We start from the raw sequence: 13422 nt of genomic DNA, 5'->3' as shown, positions 1-13422 counted from the left end.
CTCTGACAAAGCAAGCACTCACTAATACTCTTATACAACAATCACTCACTTATACTCTAACATGTAAGCACTCACTAATACACTGACACAGCAAGGATTCACGAATAGTCTAACACAGCAAGCACTCACGAATACTCTGACACTGCAAGGACTCACTAATACTCTGACATGGCAAGGACTCACTAATACACTTATACAACAAGCACTCACTAATACCCTGACACAGCAAGCACTCACTAATACACTGAAACAGCAAGGATTTACAAGTACTCTAACACAGCAAGCACTCACTAATACTCTGACACAGCACGGTCTCACTGATACTCTGACATGGCAAGGACTCACTAATACTCTGATACAACAAGCAATCACTAATACTCTGACACAGCAAGCACTGACTAATACTCTGACACAGCAAGGACTTACTAATACTCTGACACAGCAAGGACTCACGAATATTGTGACACAGCAAGCACTCACTAATACTCAGACACAGCAAGGACTCACTAATACTCTGACACAGCAAGGACTCACTAATACTCTGACACAGCAAGGACTCACCAATAATCTGACACAGCAAGCACTCACAAATACTCTGAAACAGCAAGGACTCACTAATATTCAAACATAGCAAGGACTCACTAAAACTCTGACACAGCAAGCACTCATTAATACTCTGACACAGCAAGTACTCACTAATACTCTGACACAGCAAGCACTCACCAATACTCTGATACAGCAAGCAGTCAATAATAATCTTACACGGCAAGGACTCACCAATAGACAGACACAGCAAGGATTCACCAATACTCTGACACAGCAAGCACTCACTAATACTCTGACATAGCAAGGACTCACTAATACTCTGACACAGCAAGCACTCACTAATATACTGAGACAGCAAGCACTCACTAATATTCTGACACAGCAAGCACTCACCAATACTCTGATACAGCAAGCAGTCAATAATACTCTGACACGGCAAGGACTCACCAATACTCTGACACTGCAAGGACTCATTAATACTCTGACACAGCAAGCAGTCACTAATACATTGACACAGCAAGCACTCACTAATACTCTGACACAGCAAGTACTCACTAATACCCTGACACAGCAAGCATTCACTGATACTCTGACACAGCAAGGACTCACTGATACTCTGACACAGCAATCACTCACTAATACTCTTATACAACAAGCATTAACTAATACTCTGACACAGCAAGCACTCACTAATATTCTGAAACAGCAAGCTCTCACTAATATTCTGACACAGCAAGCCCTCACTAATACTCTGACACAGCAAGCACTCAATAATACTCTGACATAGCAAGGACTCACGTAGATTCTGACACAGCAAGTATTCACTTAAACTCTGAAACAGCAAGCACACACTAATACTCTGAAACAGCAAGCACTCACTAATACTCTGACACAGCAAGGACTCACTAATACTCTGACACAGCAAACACTCACTAATACTCTGACACAGCAACGACTCACTAATACTCTGACACAGCAAGGACTCAATAATACCCTGACACAGCAAGGACTCACTAATATTGTGTCACAGCAAGCACTCACTAATACTCTTATACAACAATCACTCACTTATACTCTGACATGCAAGCACTCACTAATACACTGACACAGCAAGGATTCACGAATAGTCTAATACACAGCAAGCACTGACTAATACTCTGAAACAGCAAGGACTCACTAATACTCTGATATAACAAGCACTCACTAATACTCTGACAATGCAAGCACTCACTAAGACACTGACACAGCAAGGATTCACGAATAGTCTAACACAGCAAGCACTCACTAATACTCTGACACAGCAAGGACTCACTAATACTCTGACACAGCAAGCACTCACTAATACACTGACACTGCAAGGACTCACTAATACTCTGACATGGCAAGGACTCACTAATACACTTATACAAAAAGCACTCACTAATACTCTGACACAGCAAGCACTCACTAATATTCTGACACAGCAAGCACTCACTAATACTCTGACACAACAAGCACTTAGTAATACTCTGACACAGCAAGGACTCACAAATACTCTGACACAGCTCGGACTCACACATACTCTGACACAGCAAGCACTCACTAATACTATGACACAGCAAGCACTCACCAATACTCTGACACAGCTCGGACTCACTAATACTCTGACACAGCAAGTACTCACTAATACTGTGAAACAACAAGGTCAGCTAATACTCTGACACAGGAAGCACTCACTAATACTCTGGCACAGCAAGGACTCACTTATACTCTGACACAGCAAGCACTCACTAATACTCTGACACAGCAAAGACTCACTCATACTCTGACAATGCAAGCACTCACTAATACACTGACACAGCAAGGATTTACAAGTACTCTAACACAGCAAGCACTCACTAATACTCTGACACAGCACGGTCTCACTAATACTCTGACATGGCAAGGACTCACTAATACTCTGATACAACAAGCAATCACTAATACTCTGACACAGCAAGCACTGACTAATACTCTGACACAGCAAGGACTAACTAATACTCTGACACAGCAAGGACTCACGAATATTGTGACACAGCAAGCACTCACTAATACTCAGACACAGCAAGGACTCACTAATACTCTGACACAGCAAGGACTCACTAATACTCTGACACAGCAAGGACTCACCAATAGTCTGACACAGCAAGCACTCAAAAATACTCTGAAACAGCAAGGACTCACTAATATTCAAACATAGCAAGGACTCACTAAAACTCTGACACAGCAAGCACTCATTAATACTCTGACACAGCAAGTACTCACTAATACTCTGACACAGCAAGCACTCACCAATACTCTGATACAGCAAGCAGTCAATATTAATCTGACACGGCAAGGACTCACCAATAGACAGACACAGCAAGGACTCACCAATACTCTGACACTGCAAGGACTCACAAATATTCAAACATAGCAAGGACTCACTAATACACTGAGACAGCAAGCACTCACTAATACTCTGACATAGCAAGGACTCACTAATACTCTGACACAGCAAGCACTCACTAATATACTGAGACAGCAAGCACTCACTAATATTCTGACACAGCAAGCACTCACCAATACTCTGATACAGCAAGCAGTCAATAATACTCTGACACGGCAAGGACTCACCAATTCTCTGACACTGCAAGGACTCATTAATACTCTGACACAGCAAGCAGTCACTAATACATTGACACAGCAAGCACTCACTAATACTCTGACACAGCAAGTACTCACTAATACCCTGACACAGCAAGCATTCACTGATACTCTGACACAGCAAGGAGTCACTAATACTCTGACACAGCAATCACTCACTAATACTCTTATACAACAAGCATTAACTAATACTCTGACACAGCAAGCACTCACTAATACTCTTATACAACAAGCATTAACTAATACTCTGACACAGCAAGCACTCACTAATACTCTGACACAGCAAGCACTCACTAATACTCTGACACAACAAGCACTTATTAATACTCTGACACTGCAAGGACTCACCAATACTCTGACACAGCTCGGACTCACACATACTCTGACACAGCAAGCACTCACTAATACTATGACACAGCAAGCACTCACCAATATTCTGACACAGCTCGGACTCACTAATACTCTGACACAGCAAGCATTCACCAATACTCTGAAACAGCAAGGTCAGCTAATACTCTGACACAGGAAGCACTCACAATATTCTGACACAGCAAGCACTCACTAATACTCTGACACAGCAAGGACTCACTCATACTCTGACAATGCAAGCACTCATTAATACACTGATACAGTAAGGATTCACACGTATTCTAACACAGCAAGCACTCACTAATACTCTGACACAGCAAGGACTCACTAATACTCTGAAATGGCAAGGATTAACTAATACTCTGATACAACAATCACTCACTAATACTCTGACACAGCAAGGAATCACTAATATTGTAACACATCAAGCACTCACTAATACTCAGACACAGCAAGGACTCACTAATACTCTGACACAGCAAGGACTCACTAATACACAGACACAGCAAGGACTCACTAATACTCTGACACAGCAAGGACTCACTAATACTCTGACACGGCAAGGACTCACCAATAGTCTGACACAGCAAGCACTCACAAATACTCTGAAACAGCAAGCACTCACTAATATTCAAACATAGCAAGGTCTCACTGAAACTCTGACACAGCAAGCACTCACGAATATTCTGACACAGCAAGCACTCACTAATACTCTGACACAGCAAGCACTCACCAATACTCTGATACAGCAAGCAGTCAATAATACTCTGACATGGCAAGGACTCACCAATATACAGACACAGCAAGGACTCACCAATACTCTGACACTGCAAGGACTTCACAAATATTCAAACATAGCAAGGACACAATAATACACTGAGACAGCAAGCACTCACTAATACTCTGACATAGCAAGGACTCACTAATACTCTGACACAGCAAGCACTCACTAATATACTGAGACAGCAAGCACTCAGTAATACTCTGACACAGCAAGCACTCACCAATACTCTGATACAGCAAGCAGTCAATAATACTCTGACACGGCAAGGACTCACCAATACTCTGAAACTGCAAATACTCACTAATATTCTGACACAGCAAGCAGTCACTAATACTCTGACACAGCAAGCACTCACTGATACTCTGACACAGCAATCACTCACTAATACTCTGACACAGTAAGGATTCAATAATACCCTGACACTGCAAGGACTCACTAATACTGTGACACAGCAAGCACTCACGAATATTCTGACACAGCAAGCACTCACTAATACTCTGACACAGCAAGGACTCACTAATACTCTGACATAGCAAGTACTCACTAATACCCTGACACAGCAAGGACTCACTATACTCTGACACAGCATGGACTAACCAATATTCTGACACAGCAAGCACTCACTAATACTCTGACACAGCAAGCACTCACGAATACTCTGACACAGCATGGACTAACTAATATTCTGACACAGCAAGCACTCACTAGTACTCTGACACAGCAAGGACTCACTAATACTCTGACACAGCAACGACTCACTAATACTCTGACACAGCAAGGACTCACCAATAGTCTGACACAGCAAGCACTCACAAATACTCTGAAACAGCAAGGACTCACTAATATTCAAAGATAGCAAGGACTCACGAAAACTCTGACACAGCAAGCACTCACTAATACTCTGACACAGCAAGCACTCACTAATACTCTGACACAGCAAGCACTCACCAATACTCTGATACAGCAAGCACTCACAAATACTCTGAAACAGCAAGGACTCACTAATATTCAAAGATAGCAAGGACTCACTAAAACTCTGACACAGCAAGCACTCACTAATACTCTGACACAGCAAGCACTCACCAATACTCTGACACTGCAAAGACTCACAAATAATCAAACATAGCAAGGACTCATTAATAAACTGAGACAGCAAGCACTCACTAATACTCTGACACAGCAAGAATTCACTAATATTCTGACACAGCAAGCACTCACTAATATACTGAGACAGCAAGCACTCACTAATACTCTGACACAGCAAGCACTTACCAATACTCTGATACAGCAAGCAGTCAATAATACTCTGAAACAGCAAGGACTCACTAATACTCTGATATAACAAGCACTCACTAATATTCTGACACAGCAAGCACTCACTAATACTCTGACACAGCAAGCACTCACTGATGCTCTGACACAGCAAGCACTCACTGATACTCTTATACAACAATCACTCACTTATACTCTGACAATGCAAGCACTCACTAATACACTGACACAGCAAGCACTCACTAATACTCTGACACTGCTAGGACTCACTAATACTCTGACACAGCAAGCACTCACTAATACTCTGACACAACAAGCACTTAGTAATACTCTGACACAGCAAGGACTCACCAATAGTCTGACACAGCAAGCAGTCACTAATACTCTGACACAGCAAGCACTCACTAATACTCTGACACAGCAAGTACTCACTAATACCCTGACACAGCAAGCACTCACTGATACTCTGACACAGCAATCACTCACTAATACTCTGACACAGCAATGACTCACTAATACTCTGACACAGTAAGGATTCAATAATACTCTGACACAGCAAGGAATCACTAATACTGTGACACAGCAAGCACTCACTAATATTCTGACACAGCAAGCACTCACTAATACTCTGACACAGCAAGGACTCACTAATTATCTGACATAGCAAGCACTCTCTAATACTCTGACACAGCAATGATTCACGAATACTCTGACATAGCAAGGACTCACGAATACTCTGACACAGCTAGCACTCACTAATACTCTGACACAGCAAGGACTCACTAATACTCTGACATAGCAAGTACTCACTAATACCCTGACACAGCAAGGACTCTCTATACGCTGACACAGCAAGGTCTCACTAATATTGTGACACAGCAAGCACTCACTAATACTCTGACACAGCAAGGACTCACTAATACTCTGACACAGCAAGGACTCACCAATAGTCTGACACAGCAAGGACTCACAAATACTCTGAAACAGCAAGCTCTCACTAATATTCTGACACAGCAAGCCCTCACTGATACTCTGACACAGCAAGCACTCAATAATACTCTGACATAGCAAGGACTCACTTAGATTCTGACACAGCAAGTATTCACTTAAACTCTGAAACAGCAAGCACACACTAATACTCTGAAACAGCAAGCACTCACTAATACTCTGACATAGCAAGGACTCACTGATACTCTGACACAGCAAGCACTCACTAATACTCTGACACAGCAACGACTCACTAATACTCTGACACAGCAAGGACTCAATAATATTCTGACACAGCAAGCAGTCACTAATACTCTGACACAGCAAGTACTCACTAATACTCTGACACCGCAAGCACTCACTGATACTCTGACACAGCAAGCACTCACCAATACTCTGAGACAGCAAGCAGTCAATAATACTCTGACACTGCAAGTACTCACTAATACCCTGACACAGCAAGCAGTCACTAATACTCTGACACAGCAAGTGCTCACTAATACCCTGACACAGCAAGCACTCTCTGATACTCTGACACAGCAATCACTCACTAATACTCTGACACAGCAACGACTCACTAATACGTTGAAACAGTAAGGATTCAATAATACCATGACACAGCAAGGACTCACTAATACGTTGAAAGAGTACGGATTCAATAATACCATGACACAGCAAGGACTCACTAATAATGTGACACAGCAAGCACTCACTAATATTCTGACACAGCAAGCACTCACTAATACTCTGACACAGCAAGGACTCACTAATTATCTGACATAGCAAGCACTCTCTAATACTCTGACACAGCAATGATTCACGAATACTCTGATATAGCAAGCACTCACTAATACTCTGACACAGCAAGGACTCACTAATATTCTGAAACAGCAAGGACTCACTAATACTCTGACACAGCAAGCACTCACTAATACTCTGACACAGCAATGACTCACTAATACTCTGACATAGCAAGTATTCAATAATGCCCTGACACAGCAAGGACTCACTAATACTCTGACACAGCAAGCACTCACTAATACTCTGACACAGCAATGACTCACTAATTCTCTGACATAGCAAGTATTCACTAATGCCCTGACACAGCAAGCACTCACTAATACTCTGACACAGCAAGGACTCACTAATATTCTGAAACAGCAAGGACTCACTAATACTCTGACACAGAAAGGACTCACTATACTCTGACACAGCAACGGCTCACGAATACTCTGACACAGAAAGCACTCACGAATACTCTGACATAGCAAGGACTCACTAATACGCTGACACAGCAAGCACTCACTAATATACTGAGACAGCAAGCACTCACTAATACTCTGACACAGCAAGCACTCACCAATACTCTGATACAGCAAGCAGTCAATAATACTCTGACATGGCAAGGACTCACCAATACTCTGACACTGCAAGGACTCACTAATATTCTGACACAGCAAGCAGTCACTAATACTCTGACACAGCAAGCACTCACTAATACTCCGACACAGCAAGTACTCACTAATACCCTGACACAGCAAGCACTCACTGATACTCTGACACAACAAGCACTTAGTAATACTCTGACACAGCAAGGACTCACCAATACTCTGACACAGCTCAGACTCACACATACTCTGACACAGCAAGCACTCACCAATACTCTGACACAGCTCGGACTCATTAATACTCTGACACAGCAAGCACTCACTAATACTCTGAAACAGCAAGGTCAGCTAATATTCTGACACAGGAAGCACTCACTAATACTCTGGCACAGCAAGGACTCACTTATACTCTGACACAGCAAGCACTCACTAATACTCGGACACAGCAAGGACTCACTCATACTCTAACAATGCAAGCACTCATTAATAAACTGACACAGCAAGGATTCACAAGTACTCTAACACAGCAAGCACTCACTAATATTCTGACACAGCAAGGACTCACTAATACTCTGACATGGCAAGGACTCACTAATACTCTGATACAACAAGCACTCACTAATACTCTGACACAGCAAGCACTCACTAATACTCTGACACAGCAAGGACTAATTATTAATCTGACACAGCAAGGACTCACTAATATTGTGACACAGCAAGCTTTCACCAATATTCAGACACAGCAAGGACTCACTAATACTCTGACACAGCAACGGCTCACGAATACTCTGACACAGAAAGCACTCACGAATACTCTGACATAGCAAGGACTCACTAATACGCTGATACAGCAAGCACTCACTAATATACTGAGACAGCAAGCACTCACTAATACTCTGACACAGCAAGCACTCACCAATACTCTGATACAGCAAGCAGTCAATAATACTCTGACATGGCAAGGACTCACCAATACTCTGACACTGCAAGGACTCACTAATATTCTGACACAGCAAGCAGTCACTAATACTCTGACACAGCAAGCACTCACTAATACTCCGACACAGCAAGTACTCACTAATACCCTGACACAGCAAGCACTCACTGATACTCTGACACAACAAGCACTTAGTAATACTCTGACACAGCAAGGACTCACCAATACTCTGACACAGCTCGGACTCACACATACTCTGACACAGCAAGCACTCACCAATACTCTGACACAGCTCGGACTCATTAATACTCTGACACAGCAAGCACTCATTAATACTCTGAAACAGCAAGGTCAGCTAATATTCTGACACAGGAAGCACTCACTAATACTCTGGCACAGCAAGGACTCCCTTATACTCTGACACAGCAAGCACTCACTAATACTCTGACACAGCAAGGACTCACTCATACTCTAACAATGCAAGCACTCATTAATAAACTGACACAGCAAGGATTCACAAGTACTCTAACACAGCAAGCACTCACTAATACTCTGACACAGCAAGGACTCACTAATACACTGACATGGCAAGGACTCACTAATACTCTGATACAACAAGCACTCAATAATACTCTGACACAGCAAGCACTCACTAATACTCTGACACAGCAAGGACTAATTATTAATCTGACACAGCAAGGACTCACTAATATTGTGACACAGCAAGCTTTCACCAATATTCAGACACAGCAAGGACTCACTAATACTCTGACACAGCAAGGACTCACTAATACTCTGACACTGCAAGGACTCACAAATACTCTGACACAGCAAGGACTCACTAATACTCTGACACTGCAAGGACTCACTAATATTCTGACACAGCAAGCAGTCACTAATACGCTGACACACTAAGCACTCACTAATACTCTGACACAGCAAATACTCACTAATACACTGACACACAAGCACTCACTGATACTGTGACACAGCAAGCACTCACTAATACTCTGACACAGCAATCACTCACTCATACTCTGACACGGCAAGGACTCACTAATACTCTGACACAGCAAGCACTCACTAATACTCTGACACAGCAAGGACTAACTAATACTCTGACACAGCAAGGACTCACTAATATTGTGACTCAGCAAGCACTCACCAATACTCAGACACAGCAAGGACTCACTAATACTCTGACACAGCAAGGACTCACTAATAATCTGACACAGCAAGGACTCACCAATAGTCTGACACAGCAAGCACTCACAAATACTCTGAAACAGCAAGGACTCACTAATATTCAAACATAGCAAGGACTCACTGAAACTCTGACACAGCAAGCACTCACTAATACTCTGACACAGCAAGCACTCACTAATACTCTGACACAGCAAGCACTCACCAATACTCTGATACAGCAAGCAGTCAATAATACTCTGACACGGCAAGGACTCACCAATATACAGAAACAGCAAGGACTCACCAATACTCTGACACTGCAAGGACTCACAAATATTCAAACATAGCAATGACTCACTAATACACTGAGACAGCAAGCACTCACAAATACTCTGACATAGCAAGGACTCACTAATACTCTGACACAGCAAGCACTCACTAATATACTGAGACAGCAAGCACTCACTAATACTCTGATACAGCAAGCAGTCACTAATACTCTGACACAGCAAGCACTCACTAATACTCTGACACAGCAAGTACTCACTAATACCCTGACACAGCAAGCACTCACTGATACTCTGACACAGCAATCACTCACTAATACTCTGACACAGCAATGATTCACAAATAAACTGACATAGCAAGGACTCACTAATACTCTGACACAGCTAGCACTCACTAATACTCTGACACAGCAAGGACTCACTAATACTCTGACATAGCAAGTACTCACTAATACCCTGACACAGCAAGGACTCTCTATACGCTGACACTGCAAGGTCTCACTAATATTGTGACACAGCAAGCACTCACTAATACTCTGACACAGCAAGGACTCACCAATAGTCTGACACAGCAAGGACTCACCAATAGTCTGACACAGCAAGCACTCACAAATACTCTGAAACAGCAAGCCCTCACTAATATTCTAACACAGCAAGCCCTCACTGATACTCTGACACAGCAAGCACTCAATAATACTCTGACATAGCAAGGACTCACTTAGATTCTGACACAGCAAGTATTCACTTAAACTCTGAAACAGCAAGCACACACTAATACTCTGAAACAGCAAGCACTCACTAATACTCTGACATAGCAAGGACTCACTGATACTCTGACACAGCAAGCACTCACTAATACTCTGACACAGCAACGACTCACTAATACTCTGACACAGCAAGGACTCAATAATATTCTGACACAGCAAGCAGTCACTAATACTCTGACACAGCAAGTACTCACTAATACTCTGACACCGCAAGCACTCACTAATACTCTGAGACAGCAAGCAGTCAATAATACTCTGACACTGCAAGTACTCACTAATACCCTGACACAGCAAGCAGTCACTAATACTCTGACACAGCAAGTGCTCACTAATAACCTGACACAGCAAGCACTCTCTGATACTCTGACACAGCAATCACTCACTAATACTCTGACACAGCAACGACTCACTAATACGTTGAAACAGTAAGGATTCAATAATACCATGACACAGCAAGGACTCACTAATAATGTGACACAGCAAGCACTCACTAATATTCTGACACAGCAAGCACTCACTAATACTCTGACACAGCAAGGACTCACTAATTATCTGACATAGCAAGCACTCTCTAATACTCTGACACAGCAATGATTCGCGAATACTCTGACATAGCAAGGACTCACTAATACTCTGACACAGCAAGCAGTCACTAATACTCTGACACAGCAAGGACTCACTAATATTCTGAAACAGCAAGGACTCACTAATACTCTGACACAGCAAGCACTCACTAATACTCTGACACAGCAATGACTCACTAATACTCTGACATAGCAAGTATTCACTAATGCCCTGACACAGCAAGGACTCACTATACTCTGACACAGCAACGGCTCACGAATACTCTGACACAGCAAGCACTCACGAATACTCTGACATAGCAAGGACTCACTAATACACTGACACAGCAAGCACTCACTAATATACTGAGACAGCAAGCACTCACTAATACTCTGACACAGCTAGCACTCACCAATACTCTGATACAGCAAGCAGTCAATAATACTCAGACATGGCAAGGACTCACCAATACTCTGACACTGCAAGGACTCACTAATATTCTGACACAGCAAGCAGTCACTAATACTCTGACACAGCAAGCACTCACTAATACTCCGACACAGCAAGTACTCACTAATACCCTGACACAGCAAGCACTCACTGATACTCTGACACAACAAGCACTTAGTAATACTCTGACACAGCAAGGACTCAACAATACTCTGACACAGCTCGGACTCACACATACTCTGACACAGCAAGCACTCACCAATACTCTGACACAGCTCGGACTCATTAATACTCTGACACAGCAAGCACTCACTAATAATCTGAAACAGCAAGGTCAGCTAATATTCTGACACAGGAAGCACTCACTAATACTCTGGCACAGCAAGGACTCACTTATACTCTGACACAGCAAGCACTCACTAATACTCTGACACAGCAAGGACTCACTCATACTCTAACAATGCAAGCACTCATTAATAAACTGACACAGCAAGGATTCACAAGTACTCTAACACAGCAAGCACTCACTAATACTCTGACACAGCAAGGACTCACTAATACTCTGACATGGCAAGGACTCACTAATACTCTGATACAACAAGCACTCACTAATACTCTGACACAGCAAGCACTCACTAATACTCTGACACATCAAGGGAAATTAATAATCTGACACAGTAAGGACTCACTAATATTGTGACACAGCAAGCTTTCACCAAAATTCAGACAAAGCAAGGACTCACTAATACTCTGACACAGCAAGGACTCACTAATACTCTGACACTGCAAGGACTCACTAATACTCTGACACAGCAAGGACTCACTAATACTCTGACACTGCAAGGACTCACTAATATTCTGACACAGCAAGCAGTCACTAATACGCTGACACACTAAGCACTCACTAATATTCTGACACAGCAAATACTCACTAATACACTGACACAGCAATCACTCACTCATACTCTGACACGGCAAGGACTCACTAATACTCTGACACAGCAAGCACTCACTAATACTCTGACACAGCAAGGACTAACTAATACTCTGACACAGCAAGGACTCACTAATATTGTGACTCAGCAAGCACTCACCAATACTCAGACACAGCAAGGACTCACTGCTACTCTGACACAGCAAGCACTCAATAATACTCTGACATAGCAAGGACTCACTTAGATTCTGACACAGCAAGTATTCACTTAAACTCTGAAACAGCAAG

Source organism: Pristiophorus japonicus, unplaced genomic scaffold, assembly GCF_044704955.1.
Source record: "Pristiophorus japonicus isolate sPriJap1 unplaced genomic scaffold, sPriJap1.hap1 HAP1_SCAFFOLD_357, whole genome shotgun sequence".
In the NCBI taxonomy this organism is placed as follows: Eukaryota; Metazoa; Chordata; class Chondrichthyes; family Pristiophoridae; genus Pristiophorus; species Pristiophorus japonicus.
Note: the sequence above shows the minus strand (reverse complement) of the source record.